General features: G+C 34.3%; 1 protein-coding gene across 7 annotated transcripts in view; it reads left to right on the top strand.

Annotated features, from left to right (window-relative positions):
- NSRP1 (nuclear speckle splicing regulatory protein 1) overlaps positions 1–23,033 on the top strand; it is a 54,111-nt gene that overhangs the window by 6,000 nt on the left and 25,078 nt on the right. For 2 of the 7 annotated variants that reach the window (XM_072779176.1, XM_072779178.1), the window contains exon 3: positions 1,236–1,408. The exons of the other annotated variants lie outside the window; for them this stretch is intronic. The gene's annotated coding sequence lies outside the window, so the exon portion shown is untranslated. The remainder of the gene's footprint in view (positions 1–1,235; positions 1,409–23,033) is intronic. 7 annotated transcript variants of the gene reach the window in all.

Here is a 23,033-nt window from a genome sequence, read left to right as displayed (position 1 = left end):
AGAACCAGTCCAGCTTTCTACAATAAGTGTATGGCTAAATGTGGTGTGATGTATATACAAAATTGTTACAGATAAAATCAAAGGAAAAAAGAAAGCATTGCAGAATATTAATTATAGTTGTCTTTGTGTAGTCTACTGATGAACGGTTGTTTTTTGTATTTTTATGTATTTTCCAAATATTCCACAGTAGTTGTATAATTGAAAAAATATTTTTTAAGAAAAATTAATGGTGAATTTGATAAGCATTGTCTATAAGATACTTAGATTTTAAATCATGTTAAAATATAAAAGGAAATAACACATTTCATCTGATAGAAGGCATAATGAAACAGTGAGTATTGGAACTACTTAGAAGCATGAAGTAAGGTGAAATGAGCAGAATACAAAACTGAATAATATAGTTGTATACATATGTGCAAGTAGAAAAATAAATGAAATCTGTTACTTTTTTGGATGATAGCACGTGGGTTTTTTAGTTTTCAAAAAAGTTATATTGTTATTAAAATTTTGAAGAATAGAAGGAAATGAGTGCTTTAAAAAAGATAGCCATAATTGTATATTCTTGAAGTTAGAAACATTAATAAGTAACTGGGTTACATGATAACACTTCATTGCTTTCACTATTTCTTAATCTTTCTCCACTTTAATTGCAATCTTTTAAAAGCATTTTCTAGGAAAGTAGTCTGCATAGGTCTGTTTTTCCTAATGAAAAAACTAATTATTTTGGTTGGATGCCTATTTGGTTTGCTAATAGTGAGAAAAAGTTAAAATGTTAATCTGTCACAACAGTATAGTACATCTGAACCTATAAAGTTTCAGTTGTGGTTTTTCGTTAGTTATAATAATTTTCTATTTCTCTGAATATAGTCTGGTATAGTTAAAATGACAGTTTTATGTAAACATGACAAAGCAGATTATGTATGGAAAGCAGAAAATGTATATTATTTTAGTGGTGACTAAAAATTTTTCATACTTTTCTCATACTACTAAAATGAATTCCTGGTAAATTCATGATACTGAGTATATCTAACAGCAATATAAGCCATGAGGGATTTGAAGTAATTGTGCAGTTTTACTAAAAAAGGCATCCCTATGACTTGCTGTCCATAAGTGAAACAGAAACCTAAGAAAATGCAAGAGGAGAAAAAAAGACAGCACTAAATGATAGAAGTCTGTTACAAGGAGTGGGACAGATGACAAAAGAAGTCTATTCTTTTCTTTTTTTTTTTTTTAAGTAAGCTGTACACCAAGTATGGGACTTGAACTCACGACCCCATGATCAAGAGTCACATGCTTTACTGACTGAGCCAGCCAGGTGCCCTGAGAATTTTCATTTCTGTTCCCAACCTATTGGAAGGTAAAATTAGAGAAGTAGCTGAGTGAACCCAGATTATGAAGATGAGATGAGGTAGGAGTTTATTATCTTTTTTAGGAAGGAAATGCTACTATTAATCATGAGTCCTTGTAGATATGTATAATTGGTTTGTGAATCTATATTTAAATCTATGCATTTTTAGCCAGACTTACTTATGTTTGCAGATGGGCAACTTTTAAAAAAAATTTTTGGTATGAAATATAATGCGCCAGCATTATTGTATTTTTCAGCTTGAGTGTTTTGTTTTATAATTTCTATCTCTTTATTGGTATTCTCTATTTGATGAGACATTGTTCTCATACTTTAGTTCTTTAGATGTTTTCTTTGGTTCTTTGAATGCATTCTGTGTATGGATCATACTTTCTTGTTTCTTTGCATGTCTCTTAATTTTTGATTGGGAACTGAAAGTTTAAAATACTACCGTTTGCCAACTCTGGAAACCAGAGCCTTTCCTCTTTCCAAGGTTTATAGTTTTTTGCTGTTTTTTGTTGTTTTTTATGTAATGGCCTTGCTGAACTAATTCTTAAAGTTTATATGTTTTGTTGTGTGTGGCCACTGAACTCATGTTTGGTTAGCTTAGTGGTTAGCTAATGATTTGACAGAGATTTCTTTAAATACTTGTTAACTAATAAGTCTCCAGTCTGCCAAGGGGCTCTAATTGCAGGGCATGTCTGCAGTATACCATCAGGCATTTTACAGCTTTGCCTTAGCCTTCACTTCTTGCTTGTGCAGAGCCTCAGGGTCCGTTGTGAGAGTTTAGGACATTCTCAGGTCTTTCCTGATCAGGCACAAATGTCTGTATGCATGTGGACTTCATGATCCTCAGGAATATGGGAGAGCTTTCAAAGCCCCCTATTGAACATCTTATTTCTCAACATTTTTAAAGCTTTTTGTTTAGCCTATTGTTTTCCCCAAATGTTACAACTGGTATGCATTATGGCAGGCAGCCCTGATGTTCAGCAGTTGTCTTTGATTGTTTTTGACAGACAGCTCCAGGGAAAAGGCTCTTTTACTTTGGTGCTCTGTCAAGTTAAATAAAGGCAGCCTTGTGAGTGGTGTGTCTTCCGGGAACCACCAGACAGGTCCAATAATAATTCTCTGGGATAGAGGTTTTGAAGGATCTCTAACCCCATTCTGCCTTCTCTAGTGGCTGCTAGACTGCTGGTTTCTGTAGCACAATACAATCTGCCATGGTTGTAGGCTGTTGTTTTTAGGCTACCATGACATTAGGGAGGGGATGATGGAAATGGGGGAAGTTAAAATGTTACAGAGTTCTTACTAGATTCAGCTGTTCTTGAATAAATGCTCCCTGGACTCCTTTAAGCCTTTAGTTAATTTCCAGAGTTCTGAAAATACCAATTCTGACTTTTTTTTTTTTTTGCCAGTGTTAAAAAAGAAAGTTTTGTGCATCCATATTCTGCCATTTTCAGTGACTTCCCAAGGTATCTTTTAAGCTTCTCCAATACATTTTTGTACACTTCAGATAAAGTCCTCTTCCTGGTTTTTAAATCACTATTGGCTTCCCATTGCTCTTAGTATGAGGACCAGAATCCTTATTTTTGACTTGCAAAGTCATACATTGTCTTGCTATTCTCTTGCTGTCTTGCCCTATTTGAGTCTTTAAAATTGCCTTAGTAAGTGAATTTTAGTGCACTTTCAAGTACACATTTTAAAAACTAAGTATCTTGGGCAGCCCCGGTGGCGCAGCGGTTTAGCGCCGCCTGCAGCCCGGGGTTTGATCCTGGGGACCCTGGATCGAGTCCCACATCAGGCTCCCTGCATGGAGCTTGCTTCTCCCTCTGCCTGTGCCTCTGCCTCTCTCTCTCTCTCTCTCTCTCTCTCTCTCTCTCTCTCTGTGTCTCTATGAATAAATAAATAAAATCATTAAAAAAATAAAAATAAAAACTAAGTATCTTGATTGGACTTGTATTGGTTTTATAGGTTAGCTTAGAAGACAATTGATATTTTAATATTTTAGTCTTTTCATTTATAAAGACGACATATGTCTTTATTTGTTTAGGTGTTTTATATATCCTTTAGTACAATTTGAAAATTTCTTTCAGATCACACACATCTTTTATTAGATTTATCTAGGTACCTTCAATTTGTTGCTGTTGTAGAAGGGACTTTTTTTGTGAATTATTATTACTAGTACATATGAATGCTGCTTATTTTTTTTATTGATTTAATTCTGGTTCCTATATAGATCTCATAACTTGATGATTTCTTTTGAGTTCTTTTCACTAATATTTCTTATTCCTCTGTGTGTGTGTGTGTGTGTGTGTGTGTAATTGCATTACCTGGAAACTACAATGTAGTGCTAAATAGAAAACAGTGATAGAAACATTCTTATTACACATCTGACTTTAATGGGAGTTGCTTATAAAGTTTTATAATTAAATGTGATGTTTGAGCTGTAAGTTTTTGGTACTGTTTCTAGTTTACTAAGAATTTTTATTATAAATGAGTATTAAATTTTAATCTTTTAGCATCTATTAACATGAATTTATTTTTTGAAGTTAAGCCATCCTTATATTCCTAGAATTTTTTAATTATTATTTAGTCTGATTTGGTGCACTCTTGCCAGTCTTTTTACTGGTGCTTTCCATTTCTGAGGTCTTTGGCTTAATTTCTTTTCTTTTATTTTTTAATTTCATTGTTGAGTAGTTTTTCAGCAGGTGCTCATAGGGACATATTTTCCTAACAATCTTAATTATTAAGAAATAATTGCTTATTGCTTTTATCACCTAAATATCTGCTTGAATGGGTGTACTATTTCTAGAATAACAATTTATTTCAAAACCTTGTAGCCATTAGTCATTTTCCCTGTTGTAGAATATTCTTATGAGAAAGTACAATACTATAGTGTTTTGTTTTTTTTTTAATCCCTCTTCTAGATGACTTTTTTATTGGCTTGGACAACTAGTGGGTATTTTCTTTTTATTCTTTAAGTTCAATGTGTTTTGGTGCAAATAATTTGGAATTATTTTTTCCTGGAATGAATTGTTGCTTTTTATCTAAATATTTAATTTTTTCTGGATGCCTGGGTAGCTCAGCAGTTGAGCGACTGCCTACTGCCTTCAGGTTCCGGATCCGAAGGGGGAGTCCCATATCGGGCTCCCTTCGGGGAGCCTGCTTCTCCCTCTGTCTAGGTCTGTCTCTCTCTCTGTGTCTCTCATGAATAAATAAATAAAATCTTTAAAATTAATATATAAATAAATATCTAATTTTTTTCATCATTTCCCAAAAATTTATTATCACTGTATCAGAATACTTTTTCTGATCCATTTGCTAGGTTATCTTTTTAGAGGATCATCTTGGTTTTTATATTGTTGTGCACTTATTCATTATGTCACTCAACAAATATTTAGTGATTTCTGTTCTGTGCCAATGAAACAAAACAAAGCCATGGCCCTTGTGGAGCTTACATTCTTGTGAGAGGAAGAGAGGTGATAGTTATCTAACAGATAAGTAAATTACATGTTAATTTACAAGGTGACAAGGACCAAGATAAAGTAAAGCCAGGTAACATAAGAGTTAAACAGATATTTGGGGAAATTAATCAATTTTTGTCTTTTTTCTCTGAATTAAACATTATCTTAAACCTTTGTTGGTATTTAGGTCTTTTCTGTTTTTTGCTGTTTCTGATTTATTACCTCTAATGGTGTTATTTCAGTCCTCAGTATGTTTTCTTAGTTCTTCAGTCTCCCTTTCCATCCCTTTTATTGTTTTATTACCTGACCATTAACTCATTTGATTTAATTTGTGGTCTTATTCTGAAGGGATTTGACAGGGAAGAGAGAGAAGAGTTAGAGATGATAACTTAAAGGAATAATAGTAGAGTTAGTGGAATTTTCCTTCTTGTTTTCTTAGGATAGAGATGATTTATGTATGTTTAAGCTGGAAGGGAAGAAGCTAAAGAAAAGAAGAGATTATATAGCTAAGGAAGCAAAAGTGTCAAGCAGTAAATTGGTGTATATCCCACACAGAGCACTTGGGTAATAGTAAGATATTTGAATCTGGATCTGCCTGATTCCAAAGTCCATGCTTTTAAACATTATAATACTTCCTTTGAGAGGTAGGTTGTTTATAATAGAATTTTAAAAGTTTGAGAGAGCGGTGCCTGGTGTCCCAGTCTGTTAAGTGTCTGCCTTTGGCTCAGGTCATGATCTCAGGGTTCTGAGATCTAGCCCCACCTGGTGCTCTCTGCTCAGTGGGGAGCCTGCTTCTCCCTCTCCCTTTGCCTGCTGGTCCCCCTTGCTTATGTGCACTCTCTCTCTTTCTCTCTCTCTCTGTCAAGTAAGCAAATAAAATCTTGAGAAAAAAATTTTGAGAGAATGGATTTCAGAAAAAGGGTTAGTCTGGGGACTGGCAGAGATCAGACAGACTTCAGAGACTCCGTCTTGTTTACTGGTTGGAAAAGGAACACAAATAGAAGTTATGTTGAGACATGGTTTTTACCATGTGAAATTGCACAGCTCTGCTTCCAGTGATTTAGGAATATTTTAAGGAGATGGGGCTATTAACTTTCAACAAAGTGGATATTCAGTTGTCCAGAATATTTTTTTGAGGAGTTTCTCCCCAGGGTTTTCAGTAGAGGTGTCACTACTTCCAGAGGGGCATTGGGAAATTTTTATGGCGGCTCCTGCTTATTGTAGTTTTTGAGAGTATTATTGACACCAGTTTTTGATGTGGGCCAGGGAACGTGGATATTCTGCATTTCATGACCCCCATCTATATAGGTAAGATCCTATAGATTAAAAACTATAATTTTATGAGGCTATCCCTAAGTTCTTTTTGCACATAAACACAAAATCTTTTGTACATTTTTTTTATTAAGTAAGTTTAACCAAAATTTTAATCCTTTTAGAAAAGTATTCTTACATGGCAAAACATATGCTAAAATTTCCACTAATTTGTTTTGTACATCAAGAGATTATATCTTATTTTGTTTTTACCAGGGGAGAGGGGGAGAGAACTTTTACAGAGAGCTCATTTAAAAAAATTCTGTCACCATCATCAATATCACTTGTGATATTTAGTTATCAGTTCTGCAGTAGCATTTGTATCTATAGCATTAATGGTGATTATAGTGAGTCTATGTAGTAGAATGATACTTTGATACTTACTATTTTCTAATATGCTTATGCAGTTACACATAGAAATACAGTATTATTCCATTATAAGTTACTTCCCTTTATTCTTTATAGTTCTTTATGGATGTATATGTGTGTATCCAAAGCTGCACAAAAAAGAAGGAATATGTCTATAATTTTAAAAAATTGTATAGAAGGTTTATTATCTGTGTTTCATTTCAATATAAAGAGCCCTATAAAAGAAGGGTATTGAGTATAATAGGACTGAGAAGTACTGTTTTGTGCCTTTCCCAGTGATGTAAAATGGTTCATTTATTGTATATTAAATTCCCATAAATATGTGGGTCTGTTTCTCTAGACTATTCTGTTCCATTGATTTCTTTCTGTAATCCTTTTCCAGTGCAGTTTTATTTCAGTTACTCTAGCATTATAATTTGGTTTGATATATTGGTTCTAAGATGCTTCATTAGTGATACTTTCTTGAGTCACCAGAAAGTGTCAGTGGAGATTTTCATTTGGCATATCATTATTGCCTCCTGGGTGACAGCTATTATTTTTAAGATGTCATCAATTTCTGAGACATTAAAATGTGAAAAAAATGTGTTGTAAAATCATTGAAATAGGGTGTTGTTATCTTCATTTTACAGTTGAGTAAATGAGCAGAGAGTTTAACTTGCCTAAGATCACATAGTTAATTGATTTCATAGCTCATATGCTTGATTGGGGTCTTTTAAATTTATTGTTATATTTTTTCTAAGTATTTATTGCTGATATATAGCAATAGTTACATTTGCTCTAGGTTCATGGTAAATACCCTTTTTCAAATTGGAGAAGTTGCCCTCTGTTGTAGGTATATCATTTCTAAATCTTTTTGTTTACAATTTTTGGGTAATCCTGTCTACTGGGTCCATCTCTATAGAGTTCTATCAGATGCTCCTCCCTGTGAGAAAATATACTTTCTGCCCTTGATACTAAGCTTATCCATGAGACTTGTTTAACTAGTGGAATGTGAGTGAAACTGATAAGCTATATCTGAGCAGAAGCTTTCAGAGCCATCTTGATTTAGGCGTTGCTTTTCCGCTCTGCCGATATGAACAGCGTATTGCAGATAGGGTCTGCCTTCAGCCTGGAATGAAGTCAGTATGGACCTACAAGCCATCCATAATGGACATGTAGCATGAGCAAGAAATAAACCTTTATACTGTAAGCCATGGGATTTTGGTTTTCGTTGTTTTTTTTTTTTTTTTTAAGATTTTATTTATTCATGAGAGATGCAAGAAAGAGGCAGAGATATAGGCATAGGGAGAAGCAGGCTCCCCTATAGGGAGCCTAACTTGGGACTCTATCCTAGGACTCCAGGATCATGACCTGAACCAAGGGCAGATGCTCAACCACTGAGCCACCCAGGTGCCCTGAGTTATGAGATTTTGATGATGTTATTTGTTAACACAGGATAAATTAGTGGAAGTTGACAATAATCTAGAATGCTGAAAATTTTTATTAGGCATTTGGATTGAATTTTATCACTTTTTTTTTTTTTGACATCTATTACTATGGTGAATTACATTGATTTTTCTAAAGTGAAACCACTCTTTACTAGAATAAACCCTCTTGGTCTTGGTGTATTTATTCCTTTATATGTGCAGCTGGATTTTATTTGCTTTTTTTTTATTGTGGGAAAATATACATAACATAAAATTTACCATTTAGCCATTTTTAGATGTGGAGATAGGTACATTTACATTGTTGTACAATCATTACCACTCTTTAGAACTTTTTAAGCTGTAATATGGAGTTCTAGAGATCCCCAAGATCTTTTCATGAGGTCTGCAAAGTCATACTGTTTTCATAATAATAAGACACTATTTGCCCCTTTTTAAATTTTTTTATTTTTATTTTTTATTTTTTATTTTTATTTATGATAGTCACACAGAGAGAGAGAGAGAGAGAGAGAGGCAGAGACACAGGCAGACGGAGAAGCAGGCTCCATGCACCGGGAGCCCAACGTGGGACTAGATCCCGGGTCTCCAGGATCACGCCCTGGGCCGGAGGCAGGCGCTAAACCGCTGAGCCATCCAGGAATCCCCAGCAATCTTCTATTAAAGGGATTCACCGAAAATATAAAACACTGCCACTCTTCTTACTAAATTTATTTGTAAAGTACATTTATTTTTCATAAGAATGTCATTAGCATGAATGGATTTATAGTTATGATTCAGTGAATTAATAAAATTTTCTTTTCTAATATCGAATATGGTAAATATTGATAGGATGACTCATGTAATAAGCAAAAGCTCTTTGGGTCCTCAGTAAGTTTTAAAAGTATTAAAAAAGGTCCTGAGACCAAAATATTCAAGAACCTCTGCCTTAGAGTAGTTAAAAGGTGTTAAAATGGGCAGCCGCGGTGGCGCAGCAGTTTAGCGCCACCTTCAGCTGGGGGTGTGATCCTGGAGAGCGTGGATCGAGTCCCACGTTGGGCTCCCTGTATGGAGCCTGCTTCTCCCTCTGCCTGTGTCTCTGCCCCTCTCTCTCTCTCTGTCATGAATAAAGAAATAAAATCTTTTTTTTTTTTTTTTTTTTTTTTTAAGAAATAAAATCTTTAAAAAATAAAAGGTGTTAAAATGCAGGGCGCCTTGGGTGGCTCAGTTAGTCAAGCTTCTGCTTTCAGCTCAGATCATGATCCTGGGGTCCGGAGATCAAGCCCTTCGTCAGGCTCTCTGCTTCATGGGGAGTCTGCTTCTTCTCCCTCTGCCTCTCTCCCTGCTTGTGCTTTCTCTCTCTCAAATAAAATCTTTAAAAAAATAAAATTTGTTAAAATGCAAAGTAATATATTTGCATTTTGTCCTTGACTATTTCCATTTCTTCTTTTTTTTTTATTTGTTCAGATTTCTACTTTTCAGCTAATGTCCATTTACATTTTCCTAAATAATCGTTCATTTTTTTTCTAGGGATTCGAATCATACTTGCAGAGAATTTCAATAATAGTTAAAACGTTTTCTTAAAATCTCTTAATTTGTGATTCTGTCTGATTGTATTCCTGAAGTTTATTTGTTTTCTCCTTTTTCTTGGTCAGACCTGGCAAAAGTTTGATTATATTATTTATTGCCTTCTCGAAGAATCAGCTTTTCGATTACTGATCATATTCACTCTTTCAGTTTTCTATTATATTACTTTTTTCTTTGTTATTTCCTTATAATTGTTTTTTTTTATTTTGTTTTTGTTTTGTTTTGTTTTAGGATTTTATTTTTAAGTAACATGGGGCTCGAACTTAAAACACACATACTCAATTCAACTCACATGCTCTTCTGACTGAGCCAGCCCAGTGTCCCTTTGTAATCTTTCTCTATTCTTGGTCTGTTTTCTTTTAAATTCTTTGACTAAAAGTCATTTTTCTTTCCTAAGAAACTTATTAATAGCTATAAGTGTTTCTACAGTCCTGCTTTGCAGGTCACAAGCTTTGTTTTTTAGTGACCTCATATATTTTTTAAAAAGTAGTTTATAATTTATATTTTGTCTTTAATACCAGAATCATTTAGAATTTATTGGGGTTTTTTTGTTGTTGGTTTCATCATGCTACTTCTCTGTCTTGTACTTGCATAAATATGTTCTCAAGTAATTCTTTTGGAGAATTAATGATGTCCCATTATCTGTCTGTGGGTAACAATCTTTGAATCCTTGCAGACCTGCATATGTCCTTATTTGGCCTTCATACTTGAAAGATAGTTTTGTTACATATAGAATTCCAAGTTCAAAATTATTTTCCTATAGAACTATTAAATATAATACTTTGTTTTTATATCCACTATTTATAAATGGAAGTATGTGATATCTAATTCTTTGTGAGTAATCTGCACTCCCAACTCCCTTCAGATGTTTTAAGGTTTTTCTCTTTATCCTTGGTATTCTAAAATTTTACCAGGCTTACTCAAGTTCCTATGTTCGTTCATTCCAGCTAATGGCAGAAATGAAATTTCTGTTATTTGCCTTTTCCAAAAAAAGGCAGAATATAAGAATCCACTTGTATTGCTGCTTCTGATGCAAAAACTTCAGTTAACCTATCTTCTGTCTTTTCCTGTTTTCTGTCCCTTACTTAGCGTTTGTAGCACCTTGGGAAATATTCCTACCTTCTCTAGCATTCAATTTCTGTGGGCAGTTTGGTTTCTTGGCTTTTATCTTCCTCACATTTTGAGTCCATTGAAGGTTCCCATTGTTTGTAGCATGATTATGGATTTCCTTTCTGTCATTTTGAGGGTTTGGAGGAGGAGAGGAAGAAGAGGAGGAGACGGCTGCAGCATGTATTAATTTGCCACCTTAAACCAGAAGCTTTGCATTATTTTCCTAGCTTTAAGATCTTGGGCAAATTGTTTAATCTTAGTTTCAGTTCCACATTAAAAAAAAAAACCTCTATTTTTTAATATGGCCTACTAAAAGTTTATTTTAAGGATTAGAGAGTATATCTTGAATGCCTAGTACATTGTGCAGCATAGAGTAGATGTGTAATAAATGGCACCTATAGGGATGCTTGGGTGGCTCAGCAGTTAAGTGTCTGCCTTCGGCTCAGGGAGTGATCCTGGAGTCCCAGGATTGAGTCCCACATTGAGCTCCCTGCATGGAGCCTGCTTCTCCCTCTGCCTGTGTCTCTGCCTCTCTCTCTCTCTATGTGTCTCTCATGAATAAATAAAGTCTTAAAAAAAAACAATAAATGGCACCTATATTGCTATGATATTGAATGCCTAGAGTAGAAGTGTAATGAATGGTACCTAGATTGCTATAATAAAACTAGTATCTTCTCTATATCATCATTAATCATTAGGCACCTGAAATTTTCTTGTGCTGTCTCCATCTTATGTTGTATTTGACAGTCATAATTTTGGTAACCTGACCTTTTTTGTGTCTTTAATAGAATCTTGATCTTCATGTTGGATTGTGGCCATTAGCAGAGGGCCATTGTATTAGAAAAAATTCCATAAAGAAGACAGTAATAACCATAGTTATATTTTTGAATTACTGGTTTGTTTGATTGTATACAATCTTATTGTATCTTTTTTACTCATTTTTTTAATTAACAGTTTCTAATTAGAAGATAGTAAAAGCTTTGCTTCCAAATTTACTATTAAATAACAAAGTTAGCTTTTTATTTTTCTAAAACCATACACATCTTCCTCATATATTGACAGGCTTTGTTATTGCTTATTCCAACTTTACCATAAAAAAAATCATTAAAAATTTTTTTTCCTGTATTTTCATGTTGTGTTTCAGTGTGTATAGTGAGACAAAAAGCAATAATCCCCCATCTCATTCTTGGATTTATCAAAAGCTGAAAATAAAATAGATCAGATCATTTCTGGAACAAAATTACTTTATTAGTTTAGTAATAATTTGAGGTTACTTTAAAGATAAGAACCAGCTTTTGGGAGAAGATTCATTTCCTGCCTTTGGGCTTTATCTGCAAGAACTACATCTTCAGTGTCAAGAGATTGTGTATTTATAACTGAACTCTAATAAAGTCTGTACTGGGGGTGCTGCACACCTGACTTAGTCATTGTGATTATATATTAGGTGCCAAACTGTTGCTTGTCTTTAAAAAAAAAAAATTTGCCAAGTGTATTTCATTAAAATTTGTGTGGGGAGGACTGCAAGACCTTGACTATTGATCATAAGTATGCCAGTTATTACCAATATAGTTAATGATGTCCCATTGGAAAATAAGTTTGTGTTTTTAAGTGGGATAAAATACAATTTTCTTCTTATTGGTGAATTAAGCAGTAATTGGAAGAGGTCATTAATTGCAGTAAATTATAATTTTGCTAAATCTTATAAAATATTTTCTATAGCTCTTTGACTGATGCAACACAGGATATTGAAAACCATGTTCTCAGTTTGTTTTCTTTAAATCTGTATCTTGTACTTCATGTGAGTGTTAAAGAACTGTACTTTTTTTGATGAACCATAATTACCCTCCTTTAAACACTCTTTTTATATTTCTCCTGCTTTTTGCTGTCTTTCTGTCACAGAGAAGTTACCACACAGAAGAGAGAAGATAATTTCAGAACTGCATTTTTCATGACATTTTCATATCTGTGTGTATATGTCTTTCTGGAACTGAGACATTTCTTTGGCAATGGAAAGAACAGTTACATATGTAGTAAACTTTTTTCAAACAGAATTGTTAGTCATACTCTTTGTTTCAAGGCACACTTAAATTATCAGCCTGTACAAAGCTCTTTTCCTGTTTTATTATTTTTTCTTTTTATCCGTAATCCCCTCTCCCATTCCCTTTTAAACATACCCTCGTGTGTTTGATATATAGATGTGCTTGAATACGTGTCCTCTTGTATTGTGTTTTTGAGCATGTGTGTTTTATATGTATAAATATCAGATCTTTTTTTCAGTCAACACTGCATTGCAACGTGTATACCTAGTTGATTGTAACTACAGTATTTATGTCAATTTTATTTGATATCATTCCCTCAGAAATAAGCATTTAAGTTACCTCAGTTTCTCCTACCACAACAGTACTGTAAAGAGAAAAAAAAAAACTGTTCTCATACATGTCTCACCAAAGAGTTCCTTTGGGGGATATATCTAGGAGTGAGATTTTTTATTTTTTTTTTTAATTTAATTATTTATTCATGAGAATACACAGAGAGGAGACGGAGAGAGAAACAGAGGCACAGGTGGAAGGAGAAGCAGGCTCCATGCAGGGAGCCCGACGTGGGACTCGATCCAGGGTCTCCAGGGTCACCCTCTGGGATGAAGGCAGGCGCTAAACCGCTGAGCCACCCGGGCTGCCTGGAGTGAGATTTTTTAATCAAAGAGTGTATAGGGGATCCCTGGGTGGCTCAGCAGTTTAGCACCTGCCTTCGGCCCAGGGCATGTTTCTGGAGTCCCAGGATCGAGTCCCACGTCAGGCTCCCTGCATGAAGCCTGCTTCTCCCTCTGCCTGTGTGTCTCTGCCTCTCTCTCTCTCTCTCTCTCTCTCTGCCTCTCTCATGAATAAATTTTTAAAAAAAATTTTTTTAAGAGTATAGATAATTAAGTACTGACAATCAGTTCTCAGTTCTTTTATTTTGCACTTTATTGATATTAATGAAGTTGAGCTATCTCTTCATGTGTTTTTTAGGCATTCCTTATGCTGTAAATTTCTCCTTTATATTCACTGACCACTTCTCTATTGTATTTTCTGTTTCTCTTTTATAATTTATGAGTTCCTTATATAGTTTTGATAGTAATCCCTTGTTGGTTTTAGAGATTGACAATCTTTCAGTCTCTTACTTTTTTTGTTTTCCTTATAGTGAAGACTGCTAGTAATTCACTAAAATCTAGTCTTCCCTTTTACAAAAGGTAACAGTTTAAACTGGGCACATAGCTGCTTAATTGTATTTTTTAACTTTATTGTTAGCTAATTGAGGCCATGTGACTAATTTTGTCAGTCATACGTGGGCAAAAGTTTATGTGCACTTCTACTTCAGTAGCTTAAAAGAAAATATGTTGATGTTTTTTTCTTGTTACAAGTTGGAAGATGAATGGGTTTGTTATTTTAGGCCATGACCCAACTTTCTGCATACCCTAGCAAATAGAGCAGTAAGCTAGAAAGAGCTTAGGTTTCTGAATGACATGTGTACTAAATAGTTGTCTTGCCAAACTGAATTGCCCCATTGGAATAGTTATTTAAGAAATATATAAACTTAAGCCCAATATTCAAAAGCTAGTTTACTATCAAGTTTAGAGTTGACTGTAATGTAGCATTTATGGAGGATAAATTCTCTCTTTTAAATGTAGCCAAATCAGTTTCCTCCTATATGATTTATGCTTTATAGAAGTCTTGTTTAAGTAGATAGTCACTGCCCTGAGGCTCCCAAGATTATTCTCTCTACTATTGGATTTGTGATACCTTTTATATAAAGATCTGTAATCCATATTGAATTCACCTTTATACATGTGAGGTAGGGATCCAGTGTTACTTTTCTTAAAATGGTGCAGGTGTCTTGCAGTACCATCTATAAATAATGCATGCATTTCCTCCTGATTTATCAGCCGTCTTTATCATGTCAAGTTTCCATATATCTGTGAATCTGCTGCTAAGCTCTTGTTTATTGTTAATATGTTGCTATGGCAATTATACAAGTTTTATTGTTACGGCTTAGTAGTAAATCTTACTCTCTAGTAGAGTGAGTCCCTTTATACTTCTCTTTAAACTTGATTGAATTATTTTTAGATGTTTATTCTTACATAGACATTTTAGAGTAAGTTTGTGAAATTTCTTGAAAACTAAAACAAAGCCTTCCTGATTTGTACTGAAACTGCCTTGCATTTATGATTAATCTTTAAGGAACTACCTCTAAGTGTGGTATAGTTTTTGAATCATTTAGACTTCTTTATGAAGTAAATTTTACCCCATTAATGTTCTCTGCCTTATCTTTAGGTTATATCCTAGATAATTCATAAAACTAATTTGAGTGATACTTTATTTGCCTTTTGACTATTTGGTACAGAGCAACGCTGTTGATTTTGTAAGTTGATTTTGCATCTGGCAGTCTTTCTAAACTCATTTACTATAATTTGCCTACTCTTCTAATCCTTATACCTTGCTTTCTCCCACCCCCATTTTATTATATTAGCCACATCTTCCAGTAACATGTTGAACAAAGCCTCAATGGGCATCTTTTCTTGTCTGTATCATAAATGCAATGATTATGAAGTTTTCCATTAAGTTTGATGTTGATTAGTTTTTAGTATGTAGGCTTTATGAAGTTATTTACCTTCAGTCATAGTCATAGTTTACTGGTAACTATAATAAATCATAAATACATATTAAAGCTGTCAGATGACTTTTCTGAATCTACTGAAATAGTAATTTTCTCTTGTAGTCCATTATTAAATTGATTTTCAAAATTTTTTAAAAGATTTTTTATTTATTTATTAGAGACACACACACAGAGAGAGAGAGAGGCAGAGGGACAAGCAGGCTCCATGCAGGGAGCCCGATGTGGGACAGGATCCCAGGTCTCCAGGATCACTCCCTGGGCTGAAGGCGGCGCTAAACTGCTAAACCACTGGGGCTGCCCTAGATTTTCAAATATTAAGCCATTCTTGTATCTCTTGTTTATTTTTGAGCAGGATGTTATTTTTAATATACTAATAGATTCAATTCACTAATTCTTCATTTAGGAGTTTCAGACTTCTATGTTCATAAATGAAATGGGCTTTAGTTATTGTCTTAAAATGTGCCTGCAGATTTTAATTTATGGAGGTGACATTAACATGGAGAGGTCAATGCATTGAAAGATTATTACTGTTTGCAAGAGAAGGGAGCATGCTAATTCCAAATACAGGGGATACAGGAACCACCAGGTTTGGTCAGGAGGCAAAAGAAGGAGCAAGGGGAAAGGCAAGGCAGGGCAGTATAAACAGTTTAGAATTTGCTAGTTTGAATAATGTTGGCAGGCTCTGGACTATAGAGGTGATCTCCAGTTGTTAGTATCTGACCCTTAGTGCTTAGGGCAGAGGAATAATGCCTCCTAGAGTATAATAACTAGGCTAAGTAAAGGAGATGATTTGAGTATGAGCTCTAGGTTGGTTAGTTTACATAGGAAAAATACATTCCTGGACTAACCCTTTGCATTCTGTCAGGAATTGGCCAGTCCTGGTAGAGATAGTTTCTCCCTATTCAGTGAAGTCACAAATGCCAGAGCATCAAGAATACAGAAAATAAGAAAATACATTTAATGTAATTGGCCTTATGGTAGATGGATGCCAAATAGACAAATACAGAATCTAAGGAAACACAAACAGCTCTCTGTTCTTTTATTACTAAGTTTTTTTTTTTTTTTTTAAGATTTGTGTATTTATTCATGAGAGACAGAGAAAGAGAGGCAGAGGGACAAGCAAGCTCTCCGCGTGGAGACTGATGTGGGACTCAATCCCAAATCTCAGGATCACGCTCTGAGCCGAAGGCAGTCACTCAACCGCTGAGCCACCCTGGCGTCCCTACTATCTAGTTTTGAAATCAAAATTATGTCAGCCATATAAAACATGTTAGGTATTTCCCTCTTTGCATTCTATTATCTGTAACACATTGCAGAAAATAGAGATTATTTGCTCCCTAAAAATTTGGGAGAATTCAATTTGTAAAGCTATCAGGGTTTACGGCTCTTTGGGAGAGGATGTCTTTTTGGTTTTTGGTCTCTTCAGATTCCTTAACCAATTTAAGAAAGTGTATCCATTCTGATTTTCAGATCTATTAACCTGAGATCTATGATCTTTTATAATGTAAACAAAATATTATTTTATTATGATAGTACTTTTAAATCTTTTGTCTATCATCACCTGTATCTCTGTACTTTTCTTGATTAATCTTGCCAGAAGTTTATGTTTTATTAATCTTTTCAAAGAACCAGCAATTTATTTTATTCATCTTTTCATTTCGTGGGTTTCTACTCTATTTGATTGATTTCTGCTCATATCTTTGTTTCTTTTGTTTTTTTTTAAGTTATTGTGTAGATATTTTTTCAACTTGAGTTTAATCTTACATGAGTATATAAATCTGTAGGTTTTTTTGTGTACTGCTTTAGTTATGTCTTATAAATTTTGTTATATAGTATTTTTATTGTTACACTTTTTGTAACCTGAGAATTTAGTATGGCTTTTAAGTTTCTAGACATATGGGTAGAGGTTTTTTTTTTAAGATTTTATCCTTTCATTCATGAGAGACACAGAGAGAAAGAGAGAGAGAGGCAGAGACACAAGCAGAGGGAGAAGCAGCCTCCATACAGGAAGTCCTATGCGGCACTCGATCCCAGAACCCCGGGATCATGCCCTGAACCAGAGGCAGACCCTGGACTGCTGAGCCACCCAGGCGTCCCTAAAAATATATTTCTGCTGCTGTTTCTTTTTTGTTATGGGTTTATAGTTTTATTGTTAAAACCAAAGAACATAGATTATATGATGTTTGCTTTGTGGCCAGCACATAGTTTTTATAAATGCTTCTTCTATCTTTGAAAAGCATGTACTTCCTACAGTATGTAAGTTCTCTATATATTTGTTAGAGCTTACTTGTATTTTCTGTAATTAATCTTTTCCTGTTGATCAATTAGTTTTGGAGAAGAATAAGTTAAAATTGCTATCTAAAATTGTTGATGTCCTATAATGCTGAGAATTGTTGCTTTGTGCCTGTGTTTGTAACATTATTGCGAAGAAATTCATATGCCATAAAATGCAGTGGTTTTTAATATACTCACGTAGTTGTGCAGTCATTATTATTACTTAATTTTAGAAAATTTTTGTCACCCCAAAAAGAAACTGGTGCACATTAGCACTCACTCCCCATTCCCCCTTTCCCCAGACCCTGGGGACTAATTGACTTTCTGTCTCCTAGTCAGTGGGTTTGCCTGTTCAGGATTTCAAGTAAGTAGAATCATAAAATATGTGGCCTTTTGTAGTAACAAAACATGGCTTCTTTAACACAGCATAGTGCTTTCAGAGTTTTATCTGTGTTTTAGCATTTATCAACACTTCATTCCTTTTTTTTTTTAATAGTTTTTTTTTTTTTTTTTTTTAGATTTTATTTATTTATTCATGAGAGAGAGAGAGAAAGAGAGACAGAGACACAGGCAGAGGAGAAGCAGGCTCCATGCAGGGAGCCCGAAGTGGGACTCGATCCCAGGGTTCCAGGATCAGGCCCTGGGCTGCAGGCGGCACTAAACCGCTGAGCCACTGGGGCTGCCCTACTTCATTTCTTCTAATGGCCAAATAATATTCTCTTGTATATTATGCCATATTTTGTTTATCACTCATTTTGGTGGGCATTTGGATTTCCATTTTTTGGTTATTAAGAATAATGCTGCTATGAACATTCATGTACAGGTTTTTGTATAGACATGTTTTCAGTTCTCTTGAGTATATACCTAGGAGTGGAAATGCTAGATTATATGTTGTCTCTCTGTTTAACCTTTTAAGGTATTGACAGACCTCAATATTGCTGAATCATTTTACATTCCCACCAGCAACATTTAAGGATTCCAGTTTCTCCATGTCCTCATCAGCACTTACTTTTTTATTTTAGCTCTTCTATCGGGTGTGAAATGACATTCATTGGGGTTTTGATTTGCATCTCTCTGATGACTGATACTGAGCTTCTCAAGTGCTTGTTGGCCATTTATATATCTTCAGAGAAATGTCTATTCAAGTCTTCAATCAAGTCCTTTGTCCATTTTTAAATTGGTTTTAGTCTTTGCATTGTTGAATTGTAAGAATTTTTTATTCTGGATACGAATTCCTTACTGTATATATGATTTGCAAATATTTTCTCCCATTCAGTGGCTAGTTTTCCACTTTCTTGATGGTATTCTTTGAAACACAACTACTTTTAATTTTGTTGAAGTGCAATTTATGTCTTTTTTCAGTCATTGCTTGTACTCTAGGTTTAGTAGGTCTCACAAATTTTGTCATGTAATGTGTAACCCATGATCACAAGATTTATTCCTGTTTTCTAAGTTTTATAGTTTTAGTTCTTATTTTTAGGTTATGGTCCATTTTGAGTTTTTTTAATATGGTATGAAGTAAGTATTCAGCTTCATTCTTTTGAGTATGGGTATCTAGTTCCAGCACCATTTATTGAAAAGACTTTTCTTTCCCCTGTTGAATTGTTTTGGTGTTTTATTTATTATAAGAAGCATAAATGTTTATGTATGCTAGTTCTTGATCTCTTTTTCCTTCAGTATATAATACCTTACTTTGTCCTTTATATTTGTTTTTGCCTTCAATTCTGTTTTAATTTTCTAATTATTGTGAAGCTCTTGGTTTATAGTTGTCTTCATATTTTTTTTCCTAGCCATTTATTTTCAGCATTTTTGTGCCTTTTGGGATTTAGCCTCCTTAGGCTATTCCTATTGACCTCCTATTCCTACATTTAAAAAAAAAAATCCAATCTTAAGAGTCTCTCTTTAGATCAGTGAGTTTGACTCATTTACATGTATTGGAATGTTGGGTTGGAACTTTTTGTCACATTATTTTGTATTTTTTATTTATCATACTTTTTTTTTCTTTTCCCATTGAATAGATTGGATTTTCTTTTCATAGTTTAAAAGTTATACATTTTGTTCTATTTTAGTTAGAATTTTGGTCATTGTATGGTAACAGGTAGTAACTATACTTCATGGTGAGCATAGTGTGACATATAGAATTATCGAATCTATATGCAGAACATAGTGATGTTCTGCACCTGAAACTAATATAACGTTCTATGTCAACTGTACTGCAATAATAAATTCTTTTTTTAAAGACAAATGGTCATTTTTAGTTCAGACTTTTTTTTTAAGTCCAGACTTTCATTTATGTATTTGGGTTTTTTAGTTGTGGTTGTTATAAGTATTTTTATATACATTACCTACTTCCCTTCAACCTAAGTACTACAGCAGACTCTGGCCTCCTGCTGTTCCCAACCCCACATCATCACTGTTTTTATGTCATCTAGTAAGTGAGATGTTGGCAAACTATGGCCTATGTGCCAGCAGCCTGTTTTTAAGTAAAGTTCTATGGAATATACTGAGATCTGTGCTATCTGTTATGGTAGCTACTAGTCATAGAGAATTTTAATTTTAACCTTAAATAAAATTTAAAAGTTAGTTCCTTAGTCACTCTAGCCATATTCATGTTGTCCGTAAGCTGCATGTAACTAATGGCTACCATATTGGACAATGCAGATATAGATAGAATACTTTAGTTACTCCAGAAAGTTCTATATTATACTTAGCTACTCTAGATACTTGGCTCTGGATGTTTGGCTACTCTATATTGTTTGGGTTCTATGTTTTCCTTTTTGAAGATAATAGTAAGTTTTACTAAATTATTTGTTCACTTCCATGTATCTTACAGTGACGTTTCTTGCTGGGAATAATTCCTTTAATGGGTATTTTCAAAGAGAGCCTTTAATGCAGGAAATCTTTAAGACTATGTTTAAGATATCTTTACTTTTTGGTGATAGTTTACATGGGTATAAACTTTTTTTGGGGGGGGGTATAAACTTTTTGGTTCAAAATTCTATCAACATTTTTTTTTTTTTTAAGATTTTATTTGTTTATTCATGAGAGACAGAGGCAAAGACACAGGTAGAGGGAGAAGCAGGCTCCATGCAAGGACCCCAATGTGGGACTCGATCTCGGGACTCTGGGATCACAACCTGAGCCAAAGGCAGATGCTCAACTGCTGAGCCACCCACGTGTCCCTCTATCAACATTTTAAAATAACTCTGCACAGTAATTCTAAGAATTACTTTAAATCTTGTGTTACTGATGAGATAATCTGATGTCATTTTAATCTCATTCCTTTATAGATGAACTACTCTGTTAGAAGCTTTTAGAATTTTCTTTTTGTCATTGATTCTCTTAAATTTCGTTGTATAAAGATGTTTATGTATATATGTATGTTTTATTTATCCTCTTTTTGGCATTCATAGCTCTTTAGTTTGACTTTTTTTTAATTCTAGAAAATTCTCACTCATATATTTCTGTGAATCTGTTTAATTTATACATCTTCTGTGTCTTCTGTTTTTATGAAGTTAATATTCCATCATGTCTCTATACCTTTAAAAAAAGTCTTTTTTGTCCTTTCCTCTTATGTCTCACGAATGTTTCTTAGTTTAGTAATTTCTGCTCACTAAAACATTTTTCAGCTATACCCATTAATCCATTCACGTATTTCTTTATATTTTCATTTTAACTATATTTATATTTTTTATACGTACACCTTATTTCAAACTGTTTCTTTCTTAAAAGCTTTTTTAAAAATTTAATTATTTAGGGACGCCTGGGTGGCTCAGAAGTTGAGCGTCTACCTTTGGCCCAGGGTGTGATTCTGGGATCCAGGATCAAGTCCCACATTGGGCTCCTTGCAGGGAGCCTGCTTCTCCCTTGGCTTGTGTCTCTGCCTCTGTGTGTGTGTGTGTGTGTCTCTCATGAATAAACAAAATATTTTTTTAAATTTTTATTTATTTATTCATGAGAGGCAGAGAGAGAGAGAGGCAGAGGCAGAGGCATAGGCCAAGGGAGAAGCAGGCTCCATGGAGGAAGCCCCATGTGGGACTCGATCCTGGGACTCCAGGATAATGCCCTGAGCCAAAGGCAGATGCTCAACTGCTGAGCCACGCAGGTGTCCCTCTTAAAAACTATTTCTATTTCAAGTTACCCACATCCTCTCATGTCTGAGGTTATGTATTATGGTCATTTAAAATTTATATTCTTACTGGCTCTTTAGTTCTCTTTTTTTCTGTGTACAGTTTTTGTATTTTTTATCTTTAAAAAGATTTTAATAGTTCTTTTACTTCTTCAATGCTTGCTTGATTGGGGTTTTTTTCTATGAACACATTTTCCATTGAGATTTTCAACCACATTAAATTAGCTGGTACTGTGTTTGAGAGGAGTGGTCAGGTAGGAGAAAGGAAGAAGAACCTCAGGGCAGAGAGCCTGTGATGTTAGTTGGAATTTCCATCAGACTGCAAGTCTGGATGATTTGCATCATCCATCAAGTGACCCCTCCTAATAACTCTGTCAGAGGGTTACTCTTTATCAGGACCAAACTTCCATGAAATTTTGTTTAGCCAATGGAAAAGGAAAGATTGGGGTTGTCACCATAGCTAAACTGGAGTGCTGCTTTGACATTACCTCAAAGCAATTGCTTTTTTTTTGTCCGATGAGGCTGGAGGAAGACATATCTAAAAAGCTCTCCCACCATCCAGCCCCCTAATTGTGTACCATATACTGTTCAACTCTGGGTTACTACTCTTCCCTTCCTCTGTCTAGACAAGCCAGTGTTCATTTCCCCAATGGTTTTTCAGTTTTGTTTGTTTCTTATATCTAGCCTCTCACTTGTAGAACAATTTCAAAGGGACAGAGCTTGGGTTAATATCTTATCAAGAATTGTAAGCTGAATATGACTAATTTAAAAATTATGTACTTTTGAAAAAACATTATGTACTTTTGGCTTTTGATTACTTAATTTTTTTTGTCACAAAATTTTCTAATTTTTCTAATTATTAATTTAAGCTTTTACTAGTTGTTTACCATTTAGGAATCATATATTGTCTTGACAGTGGGAAAGGAACAAAGGGAGGTCCTGGGCAATGGAAGGAAACTGGTTTAGGAATATTAAGTGATAATTCAGAAAGTGGATAATGTAGATTTCAGTGCACTTTTTTTGTATCGTTTTCTTGTTCAGAACTTTTAAGTATCATTATTTAAGCATCTATGTCTAGAAATTATAATGGGTGCTACTGATAGAAATTTGAATAAGAGGATCTCTGCTTTCAAGGAGCTCTTTTTAATACTTTATGAAAGTGAATTTATATATAATTTAGGTTAAAACTAAAATATCTTCACTTCTGAGAGAAGCTAAAATTTCAGAAGCTACTAAGGGTGTTTTGTTAGGATTAGGGCCATTTCTCTTTGAGCACCCAGGGATAAAAGGCCAGATGGAACAACCAGCCTTACTTTGAGAAGAATTTTTTTTGTGGGCTCCTTTTCTTGTACACAGCTTTTGTTCATTCTGCAGTCTATTTGACTATGATG

The sequence above is a fragment of the Canis lupus genome, chromosome 16 (genome assembly GCF_048164855.1).
Source record: "Canis lupus baileyi chromosome 16, mCanLup2.hap1, whole genome shotgun sequence".
Lineage (NCBI taxonomy): Eukaryota > Metazoa > Chordata > Mammalia > Carnivora > Canidae > Canis > Canis lupus.
Note: the sequence above shows the minus strand (reverse complement) of the source record. Positions and strands in the feature narration are given on the sequence as shown.